This window comes from Erpetoichthys calabaricus, chromosome 13 (assembly GCF_900747795.2).
Source record: "Erpetoichthys calabaricus chromosome 13, fErpCal1.3, whole genome shotgun sequence".
In the NCBI taxonomy this organism is placed as follows: domain Eukaryota; kingdom Metazoa; phylum Chordata; class Cladistia; order Polypteriformes; family Polypteridae; genus Erpetoichthys; species Erpetoichthys calabaricus.
Window position 1 is genome coordinate 14,584,459 of NC_041406.2, and position 14,254 is coordinate 14,598,712.

A 14,254-nucleotide genomic window follows, 5' to 3' on the forward strand; every position below is an offset into this window, starting at 1 on the left:
CCCCTCTGGGCATTCTACCTAACATAAATGAAATAGTCCTCTTTGTAGTTAGGGTTCTCACGGAGTCACTTGATGCTGATGGTCATACAGACTTCTGGCTTTTAATCCATCCATCATTGTTGGAACATCATGGTGCTTTGAGTAGATGCCAAAAGGACACCGGAAAAGGAAACAGAAGAGAGAGTAGGGGTTAGTACAGATTTTAGAGACACCATGAATAGTTATTATAATGAATTGGATATACAGAGTATCAGGATTTAAATTACAGTGAAGTTATGAGAAGGCCATGTTACAGTAATGTGTTTTCAGCAGTTTTTTGAAGTGCTCCACTGTATTAGCCTGGCGAACTCCTACTGGCAGGCTATTCCAGATTTTAGGTGCATAACAGCAGAAGGCCGCCTCACCACTTCTTTTAAGTTTTGCTCTTGGAATTCTAAGGAGACACTCAGTTGAGGATCTGAGGTTACGATTTGGAATATAAGATGTCAGACATTCCGATATATAAAATGGGGCGAGATTGTTTAAGGCTTTATAAACCATGAGCAGAATTTTAAAGTCAATTCTGAATGACACAGGTGACCAGTGTAGTGACATCAAAACTGGAGAGATGTGCTCAGATTTTCTTTTCCTGGTTAGGATTCTAGCAGCTGCATTCTGCACTAGTTGCAAACGATTTATGTCTTTTTTGGGTAGTCCTGAGAGGAGTGCGTTACAGTAATCTAGTCGACTGAAAACAAACGCATGAACTAATTTCTCTGCATCTTTCAATGATATAAAAGGTGTAACTTTTGCTGTGTTTCTTAAGTGAAAAAAATGCTGTCCTAGTGATCTGATTAATATGCGATTTAAAATTCAGATTACAGTCAACGGTTACCCCTAAGCTTTTTACCTCCGTTTTGACTTTTAATCCTAATGCATCAAGTTTATTTCTAATAGCCTCATTGTATCCATTATTGCCAATCACTAAGATTTCAGTTTTCTCTTTATTTAACTTGAGAAAGTTACTATTCATCCATTCTGAGATACAAGTTAGACATTGTGTTAGTGAGTCAAGAGAATCGGGGTCATCAGGTGCAATTGATAAATACAGCTGTGTGTCATCAGCATAGCTGTGGTAGCTCACATTGTGCCCTGAGATAATCTGACCTAATGGAAGCATGTAGATTGAGAAGAGCAGCGGACCCAGGATAGAGCCTTGTGGAACACCATATAGGATATCATGTGTCTTTGAGTTGTAATTACCACAACTAACAAAGAATTTTCTCCCTGCCAGATAGGATTCAAACCAATTTAAGACACTGCCAGAGAGGCCCACCCATTGACTAAGGCGATTTCTAAGAATATTATGATCAATGGTGTCAAATGCGGCACTCAGATCTAAGAGGATGAGAACAGATAAATGACATGAGATAAATGATAAATGATACATCATTCTTAATACAGTAATTCGTGTGGTGGGAGACTGGACAGTGTTAACGGTTGTAGATATTCTTCGGGATATTGTAAGTTAATGTTGATCACCGCCAACTGTTTCAGCATAGTCTATTGATAAGCATTTAATCAATCTGCCGTGTAACTGATCGTCATTTTTGGCGTTAATTCATTTGACTTCATCATTTCTTGGTGCTACAGTTGCCCGTGTACTCATATTTTCTGTTGATAACCCTTCAGGATGAAATTCTTCAATAAGATTTGGACACAATACGTCTTCTTTAATTGGGAACTTAAAGTGAGGAAAACGTAAAAATTTATAAGAGCAGAGAGTGCAGGAACTGTGTCTGTCAAAAGCAGCGCCTACCAGAGGGAAGAAGTTGAAAAAGGTTGTAACCAGGGTGTGATGGGTCTGCAATGATGTTTTCTGCCCGTTTCCTGACTCGAGATCTGTATAAGTCTTGAATGGAGGGCAGATCAACACCAATGATTTTTTCTGCAATCCTGACTGTCCGTTGAAGTCTGTTCCTGTCCTGTTTTGTGGCTGAGCCAAACCAGACTGTGATAGATGAACAGAGAACAGACTGGATTACTGCAGAGTAAAATTGGATGAGCAGCTCCTGAGGCAGGTTGAACTTTCTGAGCTGGCGCAGGAAGTACAACCTCTGCTGGGCCTTTTTAACAATTGTGTTTATGTTTAGTTCCCACTTTAGGTCCTGGGAAATTGTGGATCCCAGAAACCTAAAGTTTTCCACAGCGGACACAATGCTGTTGAGTAGTGTGAGAGGGGGCAGCACTGGGGGGCTCCTCCTGAAGTCCACTGTCATCTCCACAGTTTTAAGCTTGTTCAGCTCCAGGTTGTTTTGACCGCACCAGAGGGCCAGCTGTTCGACCTCTCGTCTGTATACAGACTCATCACTGTCCTTGATGAGGCCAATGACTGTCATATCATCTGCGAACTTCAGGATTTTAACAGACGGGTCTCTTGAGGTGCAGTCATTTGTGTAGAGGGGAGAAGAGCAGAGGAGAGAGGACACATCCCTGGGGGGCGCCAGTGCTGACTGTTCGTGTGCTGGATGTGATTTTTCCCAGTCTCACTTGCTGCTTCCTATCTGTCAGGAAGTTTTTGATCCACTGGGAGATGGGAGCTGGTACAGTGAGCCAAGTGAGTTTGGTGTGGAGGACTTCTGGAATGATAGTGTTGAACGCCGAGCTGAAGTCCACAAACAGGATCCTAGCATATGTCCCTGGAGAGTCGAGATGTTGCAGGATGTAGTGCAGTCCCATGTTGATTGCATCATCCACTGACCTGTTTGCTCGGTAAGCAAACTGTAGGGGGGTCAAGCAGGGGGTCTGTAATGTCCTTCAGGTAGGTCAACACCAGTCTTTCAAAGGATTTCATGACCACAGACGTCAGGGCGACTGGCCTGTAGTCATTTAACCCTGCAATGGAGGTTTTCTTTGGAACCGGGATAATTGTGGAACGTTTAAGGCAGGAGGGAACTTCACATAGCTCCAGGGATCTGTTGAAGATCTGTGTAAATATGGGGGCCAGCTGATCAGCACAGACTTTAAGACAGGAGGGTGACACACCATCTGGACCTGGTGCCTTCCTGATCTTCTGTCTCCTGAAGAGCTGACTCACGTCCCCTTCACAGATCCTGAGTGCAGGTATGGTGTCAGTGGGGAGGGGCAGGGGCTTGGTAGTGAGTGCTGGGACTGTATTTAGATTGGCGTGGGTGAGAGGTGTGAAAGAGGGATTATCAAACCTGCAGTAGAACAAATTCAGCTCGTTGGCTAGTTGATGGTTCTCTTCAGTATGGGGGGATGGTTTCCTGTAGTTGGTGATGTCTTTCAAACCTCTCCACACTGATGCAGGGTCGTTGGCTGTAAACCTATTTTTCCAGCTTTTCAGTGTAGCACCTCTTTGCTACTCTGATCTCCTTTGTCAATGTGTTTCTGGCTTGATTATACAGGATTCTGTCCCCACTTCTGTAGGCCTTCTCCTTAGCCTTACGAAGCTGCCTGAGTTTTGTAGTAAACCAGGGTTTGTTGTTGTTGTATGTGCGAAAAGTTTTCATGGGCACACACATATCCTCACAAAAACTGACGTAGGATGTCACAGTGTCAGTAAGCTCATCCAGGTCTGTCGCTGCAGACTCAAAACACTCCAATCAGTACAGTCAAAGCAGGCTTGTAGTTCCAGCTTTGCCTCGTTGGGTCCATCTCTTCACCGTTTTCACCACAGGCTTTGCAGATCTTAAGTTCTGCCTGTAAGTCGGGAGAAGATGAACCAAACAGTGGTCAGAGAGTCCCAGGGCAGCACGAGGGGACAGAGCGATAAGCATCCTTTAATGTAGTGTAGCAATGAGAGGTGAGAGGGCCATGTGCGTGGGCCGTTAACCGGAAATGGTTGAGAGGAGGGCGGGACTTGAAAGAATCTCATGGCAATAGTCTCATCTCGCAGGACTTGAACATTTTTTTTCCCAAAAAGTTTTGTCTTGTCGAAAGATTTTTTTATATAACAAGTTAAAAAAATTTGAGCTTATTATTTTATGACTTATGATTGGTTATACCTCACTAAATATGGTGCACAGAAATGGTTCTCATATTGTTTTAAAGCTTTTTTTCCCAGCTCTACTATATTTTGTATAAATTCTGTGTTATCCCCAAAATAAAAAATTACAATGTGTAATAAAAAGAAAGACAAAGAATCCACCCCGTCCGTATATTGAAAAGTAATTAGTCACAAAAGACCTAGTCCAAAACAGAACTGAATGGGGAGGAGAGGTGTGGGTCTTTTATAGGTGGTATGTAGGAAGAGGCGGGTCCATGGGGAAAGTGCCGGAAGTGAGGTCAGTAGGAGGGCGTGGTCTGGACAGGAAATTGATGCCGGATTAGCTGGGTTTCCCTTCTGATGATCTGTAAAGGAACAAAAAGAGGTCAGTACACTTTATCAACCCCCGAGCTGACATCTTACCCTCAGTTAAGCCCTTTGACTGCCTGCCATGCGCATGTGTGTGACATATGTTATGAGTGATTAACTCTCTATTACCTTAAGTTCTTGTCTATAAGCCGCGGCTTATCTAAGGAAAAAAGTTGTGAAAATGAAAAAAATAGAATATCGGCTTATACATAAGTCCGGCTTATACAGTAATCCCTCCTCCATCGCGGGGGTTGCGTTACAGAGCCACCCGCGAAATAAGAAAATCCGCGAAGTAGAAACCATATGTTTATATGGTTATTTTTATATTGTCATGCTTGGGTCACAGATTTGCGCAGAAACACAGGAGGTTGTAGAGAGACAGGAACGTTATTCAAACACTGCAAACAAACATTTGTCTCTTTTTCAAAAGTTTAAACTGTGCTCCATGACAAGACAGAGATGACAGTTCCGTCTCATAATTTAAAGAATGCAAACATATCTTCCTCTTCAAAGGAGTGTGTGTCAGGAGCACAGAATGTCACATAGATAGAGAAAACAATCTCTAGCAAACAAATCAATAGGGCTGTTTGGCTTTTAGGTATGCGAAGCACCGCGGTACAAAGCTGTTGAAGGCGGCAGCTCACACCCCCTCCGTCAGGAGCAGAGAGAGAGAGAGAGAGAGAGACAGAGACTGAGTTTGTTTTTCAGTCAAAAATCAATACGTGCCCTTTGAGCTTTTAAGTATGCGAAGCACTGTGCAGCATGTCGTTTCAGGAATCAGCTTTACAAAAGATAGCAACTGAAGATAATCTTTCAGCATTTTTAGACAAGCGTCCGTATCGTCTAGGTGTGCGAACAGCCCCCCTGCTCAATCCCCATACGTCAGGATCACAGATAGTCAGTGCAAGAGAGAGAGAAAAGTAAGCAATCTAGCTTCTCAGCCATCTGCCAATAGCGTCCCTTGTATGAAATCAACTGGGCAAACCAACTGAGGAAGCATGTACCAGAAATTAAAAGACCCATTGTCCGCAGAAATCTGCGAACCAGCAAAAAATCCGCGATATATATTTAAATATGCTTACATATAAAATCACAATTTAAATGACTGCTACGCGTGCGTGTTGACTCGGCGACGCCTAGGAGCAGAAAGAACGTGCTCCGGCCGCTCCAACCGCGCCATGCGGGGAGTGAGAGAGACGCCACTATCTCACACTCTCTCCCCCCTTAAAGAAATTAAATGGGTGCGAGTGAGACCACTGACCTCCCTCCCTTCTATTAGTTATAGGTTATAGTACGTTCGACTTATCCATGAGTCCGGCTTATCTATGATAAGATTTTATTTTAAAAATTCGTATGATTTTTGGTCTCCGGCTTATACACGAGTCCGGCTTATAGACAAGAACCTAGGGTATATTAAAAAAAAGTATTCCATTGTGTCCTCGATATTCAACCTTGACCACTCCCCTCCACACCTATCACCCAATTATTACTCCTACTGCGCACATCCTCTCTCCATCCCACCTTGTGACACTCTCAGTTTCAGTGCTAACTTGCCCTTCAATGGCAAGACAGAAAAGCAAATGATCCATTCAAGAACATTAAATTTTAAATCGTGATAGAAAAAGAATGGCAAGAGCTGATAATGAACGTCAAACAAACGAAAATGAACAAACAAATCAGGAGTGGTCTTCCCTCGACTTTTTCATATACTCGGATATGGCGATGAATATTTGAGGAGTAAACTGTAAAACAATGATTATATTTTTATACTATGTACACTAAAGAACCATCAATAACAAATCAAATCAAATTAATAATATATTGAGCAATCATTATAAAAGTAAAGTTGAATAAATCAGACTCTGCAGATGCATGAATAAAAGGTAAAGTACCACTTCCAGTTAACGGAAATAGCCGACAGTTGATAGAAATCTACGTTTTGTACCTAATACTTGTATACAGTATTTGGTTGACCGAAGTGAAAGCGTCCTCAAGTTATCGTGTTTACATACACTCACACACAGAGAGACAGACATAATTCCAGAAATGGTATTTTTGGGAGGTCTAAAATGTCAAGATTCCTCAAAATCTCGAAATGGAATTATTGGAGAATTCCAATACTCTTCCCTATACTTCGTATACATGAAAATTAGGGAGGTCTAAAATGTTGAGATTCATCAAAATCTCAAAATCAAAGTTTTGGACGATTACAATACTTTCCCTACACTTCGTATACGAGAAAATAAAAAGAGCTGCACATAATAAAAATCGAGAACAAAGAGAATCATCCAATAAACAAAAAAGACAAAAATATCCAGGACAATATGCAAACAGAAATGCAAAAAAGCAACGTTTATGGAATGTAAGTTTGAGGACAAAAAACCAAAGACCAAATGATCCGGAGATGTTCATGACATTATAAGCTAACTTTAGTAAAAAAATTGACTAATTTTAAAATATACATTTAATCTTATTTATTTATTATTATTATTTTTTAATCAGTATGCTACTGCTGGAGAATGTGAATTTCCCCTTGGGATGAATAAATTTCCCCTTTGGGATTAATAATCTATCTATCTATCTATCTATCTATCTATCTATCTATCTATCTATCTATCTATCTATCTATCTATCTATCTATCTATCTATCTATCTATCTATCTATCTATCTATCTATCTATCTATCTATCTATCTATCTATCTAATATAGTGCCTTTCATATCTATCTACCTATTGTAGCAGTACAGGCCGCTATCGACCTCTTGAACCCTCAGGTACCACGGCAAACACCAGGTAAAAGTGCAATACTTATTTATTTTATAATAATATTGTGCACCAAGCACCCTCCACTCCACACTACTCATACAATACTCAATAATAATACAACTCTTACTCCCAGTCCTCCTCTCCCAGACACTTAGTCACCCTTCCTCCCAGCTCAGCTCAGTGTTCTGGTCTCTCTCAGTCCTTTATATAGTCCGTGACTCTCTCTGTCCATGTGACCGTGAACACTTCCGGGTCGGATAAAAGCTCCTTTTCTTCAACCCGGAAGTACGTCATTTCTACTGTTCATGTGATCAGGATGTACTTCCAGGTTACAGGGCACGTAGCACTCCCCAAGCCTCCCTACAGTGGCTTCTGGTGGTCCCCATGGTATCCAGCAGGGCTGTTTATAAAAACTACAAGGTCCATAAGGCCCTGCTGGAATTTGGGGAACCTCCATGCTGCTGGAAGGGCTCCATCTGGTGGCCTGGAGGTGTGGGCCGGAATATTTGGCCGGCCATCTATCTATCTATCTCAGTGGTTCCCAAACTCGGTCCTGGGGACCCACCGTGGCTGCAGGTTTTTGTTCCAACCAGATTCACAATCGGTGATAATAATTGATAACAACTGATCTCATTTAATTAGCTGGTCTTTTTTACTCTTCTCTTATTCTGCATTCAGAAAAACACAACAGTATGGTTTTTATATTAATAAGACATTTAGGAATATTTCTATTTTTTTCTAAAGCTGTAAATGCTGAACTCTCTTTTGTTGTTTCATATTATTTTCCCCTTTTCCTGTGTAGTTTGCTCCCTTCATTTAACCCTAATAGTGACAATTACCAACCAGCATGATGAAAGCTGTAACGACTTCAGTGTCAGACCCACTAATTGGTAAATAATCAATTAAATAACCAGCACAAGTGGAAAAGCAGAATGAAAATTAGGTTGAAAATACAGTTAATGACTTAAAAAAACTATATATTCCCCATATAACTGCTTATTACATTTTAATAAAAATCTACCAAACTTAATTTGTAATTTCTACATTGACTCCAAAACACAAAAACTGGGAAATAATGACTCACTTAATTAGGCTAAGAGTCCAATGAAAAACGGAAGTTGGTTGGAACAAAAACCTGCAGCCACAGTGGGTCCCCAGGACTGAGTTTGGGAACCACTGATCTATCTATCTATCTATCTATCTATCTATCTATCTATCTATCTATCTATCTATCTATCTATCTATCTATCTATCTATCTATCTATCTATCTATCTATCTATCTATCTATCTATCTATCTATCTATCTATCTATCTATCTATCTATCTATCTATCTATTCACTATTCAATTTTTAATAATGGGACCAAAACATCCTCCAAGAGCTCCTAACCATCCAAGATCAGTTTGGTGACCAACAAGACCTTTTCCAGCATGATGGAGCACCGGGCCATAAGGCAAAAGTGATAACTAAATAGCTTGGGGAACAAAACATTGAAATTTTGGGGTCCATAGCCAGGAGACTCCCCAGACACCTTAATCCCATTGAGAACTTGCGGTCAGGTTAATCCTCAAGAGGCGGGTGGACAAACAAAAACCCAACAATTCTGACAAACTCCAAGCATTGATTATGCAAGAATGGACTGCCATCAGTCAGGATTTGTCCCAGAAGTTAATGGACAGCATGCCAGGGTGAATTGCAGAGGTCTTGAAAAAGAAAGAAGAGCCAACACTACAGATATTAATTTCATTGTCAATCAAAGCCTTTGAAACTTATGAAATGCTTATACTGTAATTCTACTTCAGTTTACCACAGAAACACCTGACAAAAAGATCTAAAAACACTGAAGCAGCAAACTTTGTGAAAACCAACACTTGTGTCACTCTCAAAACGTTTGGCCACAACTGTACAGACTGGAGTCCAAAACAGAACTGATTTGGCTGATGCAAAGATGGTGGTTTTAAAGGAAGGCTGAAGAAGTGACGTCATTGAGGCCAGGCACAATTTCCCCTAACTGGTCTGCAGTGGAAAGAGAGAAAGGATTAGCGCACTCTGCCACCCCGTTGTCTGGCGTGGAATTACGTTCAATTAAGCCCTTTAGCTTCCTCCTATGCGCACGTGTGTGACATTAATCTAATTTCCAAACCAGGACATGTTATAAGTGTCCTCCTGTCTATAAAGTGCACAGTCCCAGTCCTGGCCATGCCCGCCGTTACAGGAATTGGGAGGAAAACCAGAACACCTCGGTGTAAATCTACGCAGACATGCCGCTAATGTTCAGCCTCCTCACAGAAAAATGCACATGGCCAGGATTTGAACCCAGCACTCTGGTGCTGTAATGCAGCACTGCGGACCACCGAGTCACTGTGCCACATACCAACCAGCTAAATAAAAGGCCACTTTATTAAACAGCAGTAAGCAAAAAAAAAATACTGAGAAATCCCCATTAATATTAAGAGTTCCCTTGGCGTCAGTTCCAGCTCCCTGCACCTTTTTTGAATATTTTATACCTTTTTAATTACTACCTACACACAGGGGTCCGAGCCGCTGGCCTCTTCCCTGTTAGAATCCTGTGCTGTCACTTAAATAAACGGTAATAAAGGGGCAATGATTTACTTCCACCTGGGGAGCAATGATGTGTCAGGGTAACGAGCCGAACTCCTCAAAAGTGAAAGTTACATCATTTAAAAAATAATCGTGCCTACTGAATTTAGCTATGAATAATGTGCGTATAAACCTTTTTCAGGAACGCATTTCAGTTTGAAAGTGAATAATGGTCAGTGGGTTTACTTCCAGACCAAACAAAAGTGTTTCACATTTTAAAATGGTAGGAGGTGGGTGAGCTGCTTGCCTGCTGGACATCGTCTGTATGGCGTATAACAGACTGGCTTTTTAAGGGCTATCAATGGCAGTAACTTTGTCATTTTTACAATTGTAGAGCTGGAGGTAGCAGAGTTAAAGATGCTAAGATTTGCACTGGGTGTCACGAGGATGGACAAGGTTAGAAATGAGGACATTAGAGGGTCAGCTCAGGTTGGACGGTTTGGAAACAAAGTCAGAGAGGCAAGATTGGGTTGGTTTGGACATGTACAGAGGAGAGATGCTAGGTATAACAAGCGAAGGGTTCTAAGGATAGAGCTGCCAGGGAAGAGGAGAAGAGGAAGGTCTAAGAGAAGGTTTATGGATGTAGTGAGAGAGGACATGCAGGTGATGAGTGTGACAGAACAAAATGATGAGGACAGGAGGATACGGAAGAAGATGATCTGCTGTGGCGACCCCTAACGTGAGCACCTGAAAGAAGAACAATGACATCTAATTTTTTGTATAGCACCTTTCATTGAGTGCAGGTTTAGAGCGAAGTGAACAATTCTCATTAAAAATCAAGTATAGATGATACTAAATTATAAATACAAGACTGGCACACATATAAATACAGATTTGTTAAAACATACGGGGAATGAGGTAGGAGCTGATTAAACATAAATGGAGCCCACCATACAGTAAAGGCGTATTATGGCGTCACAGGGAACGGCGTCCTCAAAAGTCTTCATTTTTCCACCCAAATGTCTTCATTTCCAGAGAAAGAGAGTGGACGGCCCTGCGTCTGTCGGATGAGGCTAACGAGAGCGCCACTGCTCTTCACTGTTCAAAGTCACCATCCCTACTTGGAGCGCCGCCTTCATGATGCGTTGGATTGGTTTAGAAATGTGACACTCAGTGAGCCGTCTAATTGTTCCCAACTACTTTTAAGTAAAATTCCCTCATGGTTGCCTCCAAGATGTACATATTAGAGAAACTAGTCACGATCAGGGTGAATTTTTGGGGTTTCTCTTTATGTTTCACCATCTTCTATGCCATTTTGGAGGTTTTCCCTTATGCTGTCAATTTTAGATTGCATCATTCCTAGGGGTGTGGTCTATGAGGTCGGGACCGCCGGTTCGTCCATGAGATGGGATGAAAGGTCAGCTAGCTGTGTGTTTCCTTATCCAATCTGTCGACAAAATTTTTTTGTATCTCTCTTGGTTTGGACTTCTTGCGTAGTATCGACAATGATTTTTGCCTCTCATCCGGATTTTGGTCACTATTTTTCATTTGTTTTGTTTTGCTTTTCCACCTTGTCACACATGTGGGCACGAGAGGCAGCTGAAGGGCTCGAAGGAGGGTAATTCCATGCCAGACCAGGGGGTGGCGGAGTGCACTAACCCTTTTCCTCTTTCCTCTGCAGACCAGTTACGGGAAATTCTGCCTGGCCCTGATGACGTCACTTCCAGTTCTGACACCGCCACACCCCCCAATGACATAACTTCCCTGATGACATCACTTCCAGTTCCGCCCCCGATTTCCTCATTTCCTCTGCCTGACCATAAAACGCCAATTTTTTGCCTCCTGTAAATCAGTTCCATTTTGAACTCCAAAAAACTCATTTCTTTTCCTTAATAGAACGGCCTACAATACACAGGGCGGCTACCCCAAACCTTTTTAGGCTCCTTTTTTCTTTTGTTGGTGTGCAGCCTATTTCCTGGTTCACCTCAAAAAAAACTAAAAGATAGATTTCAATTTTTCGCGAAACATGTTTTCACTTTGTCATTATGAATTACTGAGTGCAGACTGACAGTCAAAAATGTAACATTTTTCCACTTAAAATGAAACCTAAAACACAATGAAGTGTGCAGAAAGTGAAGGGGTCTAAACACTTTTTGAATCCACTATATATTTATATAAAATGTAGAGGACCCCTGAGACCCTGCTGTAGATAAGAGAGTTTAGAAAATGGATGTGTGGCTGCGTTTCTTCAAAGTTTCCAAAATTCAGCTGCTTTAGTTTACTTCATATAACGATTCAGGCAACAGTGTGACTCGTGTTCAGATCATTTCACTGTCCAGGTATCTTCGTTTTAAAAGTTTTAGTAAAATTCAAAGGAAAAACAGTTCATAGAAAAACAAAGAGGAAAAACTATCATTGCATAGAAAAGGAAAGTTTAAGATGTTCAGGGCTCAGGTATTGCATCTTGTTACACTTTATTAAGTTCCTATCCTGTACTTACAGGACATAGCTGAGGGCAGACCTTCATTTGAACATTTATAAAATGGTCAGGAAACTCTGTACCGACGTGCTCTATTTGTAAGCTAATCTAACAGTCCATGCTTCTAGCAAACAGACTGTTTCCTAACTGGTTAATTACCAATCTGCCTGTTATTACAGAGCTAGCTGTGCTACCTGTCTGAGTAATGATGAACGTAGACCTCAGTGCACCATGCAATGCCTATGTCTCTGTTATATGTCATTTGGCATGGGATTCATATAGTCTGTATTACTGTTTGTGAGGCACCAGCTTTGGGAATGATAAATGCAATAAATATATCCATCTTATATGCCATCTGGTATGGGATTTGTAAAAACTGATAATGTTTGTAATGTGCCATCTGTTGGAATGACAGATACAATGCATATGTCTCTAGTATATGTCATTTGGTATGGGATTCATATAGTCTGTATCGCTGTTTGTGATGCACCTTCTGTTGGAATGATAAATTAAATGCATATGTCTGTCTTATATGCCATTTGGTATGGGATTTGTAAAAACAGTGCTAATGTTTGTGATGAGCCATCTGTTAGAATGACAAATGCAATAAATATGTCACTGTTATATGCCATTTGGTATAGGATTTGTAAAAAACAGTGGTAATGTTTGTGATGTACCATCTGTTAGAATGACAAATGCATTTGTCTCTGTTATATGTCATTTGGCATGGGATTCATATAGTCTATATTACTGTTTGTGAGGCACCAGCTTTGGGAATGATTAATGCAATAAATATATCCATCTTGTATGCCATCTGGTATGGGATTTGTAAAAACAGTGAAAATATTTGTAATGTGCCATCTGTTGGAATGACAGATACAATACATATGTCTCTAGTATATGTCATTTGGTATGGGATTCATATAGTCTGTATCGCTGTTTGTGATGAATCTTCTGTTGGAATGATAAATTAAATGCATATGTCTGTCTTATATGCCATTTGGTATGGGATATGTAAAAACAGTGCTAATGTTTGTGATGAGCCATCTGTTGGAATGACAAATGCAATAAATATGTCACTGTTATATGCCATTTGGCATAGGATTTGTAAAAACAGTGTTAATGTTTGTGATGTACCATCTGTTAGAATGACAAATGCATATGTCTCTGTTATATGCCATTTGGTATGGGATTTCTGAAAGTAGTGTTAATGCTTGGGATGAGACATACTGTATGTTTGAATGACAAATGCAATGCATATGTCTCAGGTATATGCCATTTGATATGGGATTTGTAAAAGCAATGGTAATGTTTGTGATGCGCCATCTGTTTGAAACTAAAAATGCAATGCCTACATTTCTGGTATATATTATTTGTTATTGGATTTATAAACACAATGCTAATGTTTGTGATGTGCCATCTGTTGGAATGACAGAAACAGCAACCCGATGGATATACAGATGCACACTCAGACACTTATCATTTTTTTAAGGTTGAATAGCAAAGAAAACTCTATTACATGTTAGCTTACAGGGGGTGAAAGATTCTGCCATTTTTTAAGTAACATGTGAAACTGAAATTCTATTCAGATTAGGCAAACACTTACTTGAATTTTAACATAACTTTGTAAGATGGGCTCTTGCAGGATGGATGAATGGATATCCTTTTTCATAAATTACTCTGCCTGAATTTCCTAAATATGAATAAATGTTCATATAGAGACATTCTAAGCTAAAATAAGCACAAAAGTATTTTTTCAGAAAAAAAAATACAACTTTGAGAGAAATAAATGTTCCGTTCCCCAAGGATCTGTGACAGCTGCAGGACTTTTATTTTGAGGTCAGCTTGTCCTCCTCAGCCAATCAGCAATTTTAAATATCCAAAGACATTTTTAGAGAAGGCGCCCCAAGACGTATGCGGTTCACTGCCGTTCTCCCTTCTCATGTCTCATGCATCTCTTGGGGTTAGGTGTGACCTGTGACATGGTGTGTCTTTTCACTTTCTATGGGACATTTCTTCTTATTCTGTCTGTTCAGACATGCAAGGGACACCAGTAGTAAAGCCTGTTAAGTCGCAGCTCCGCAGAGTGGTCTCCAGAGTGCTATGTTAT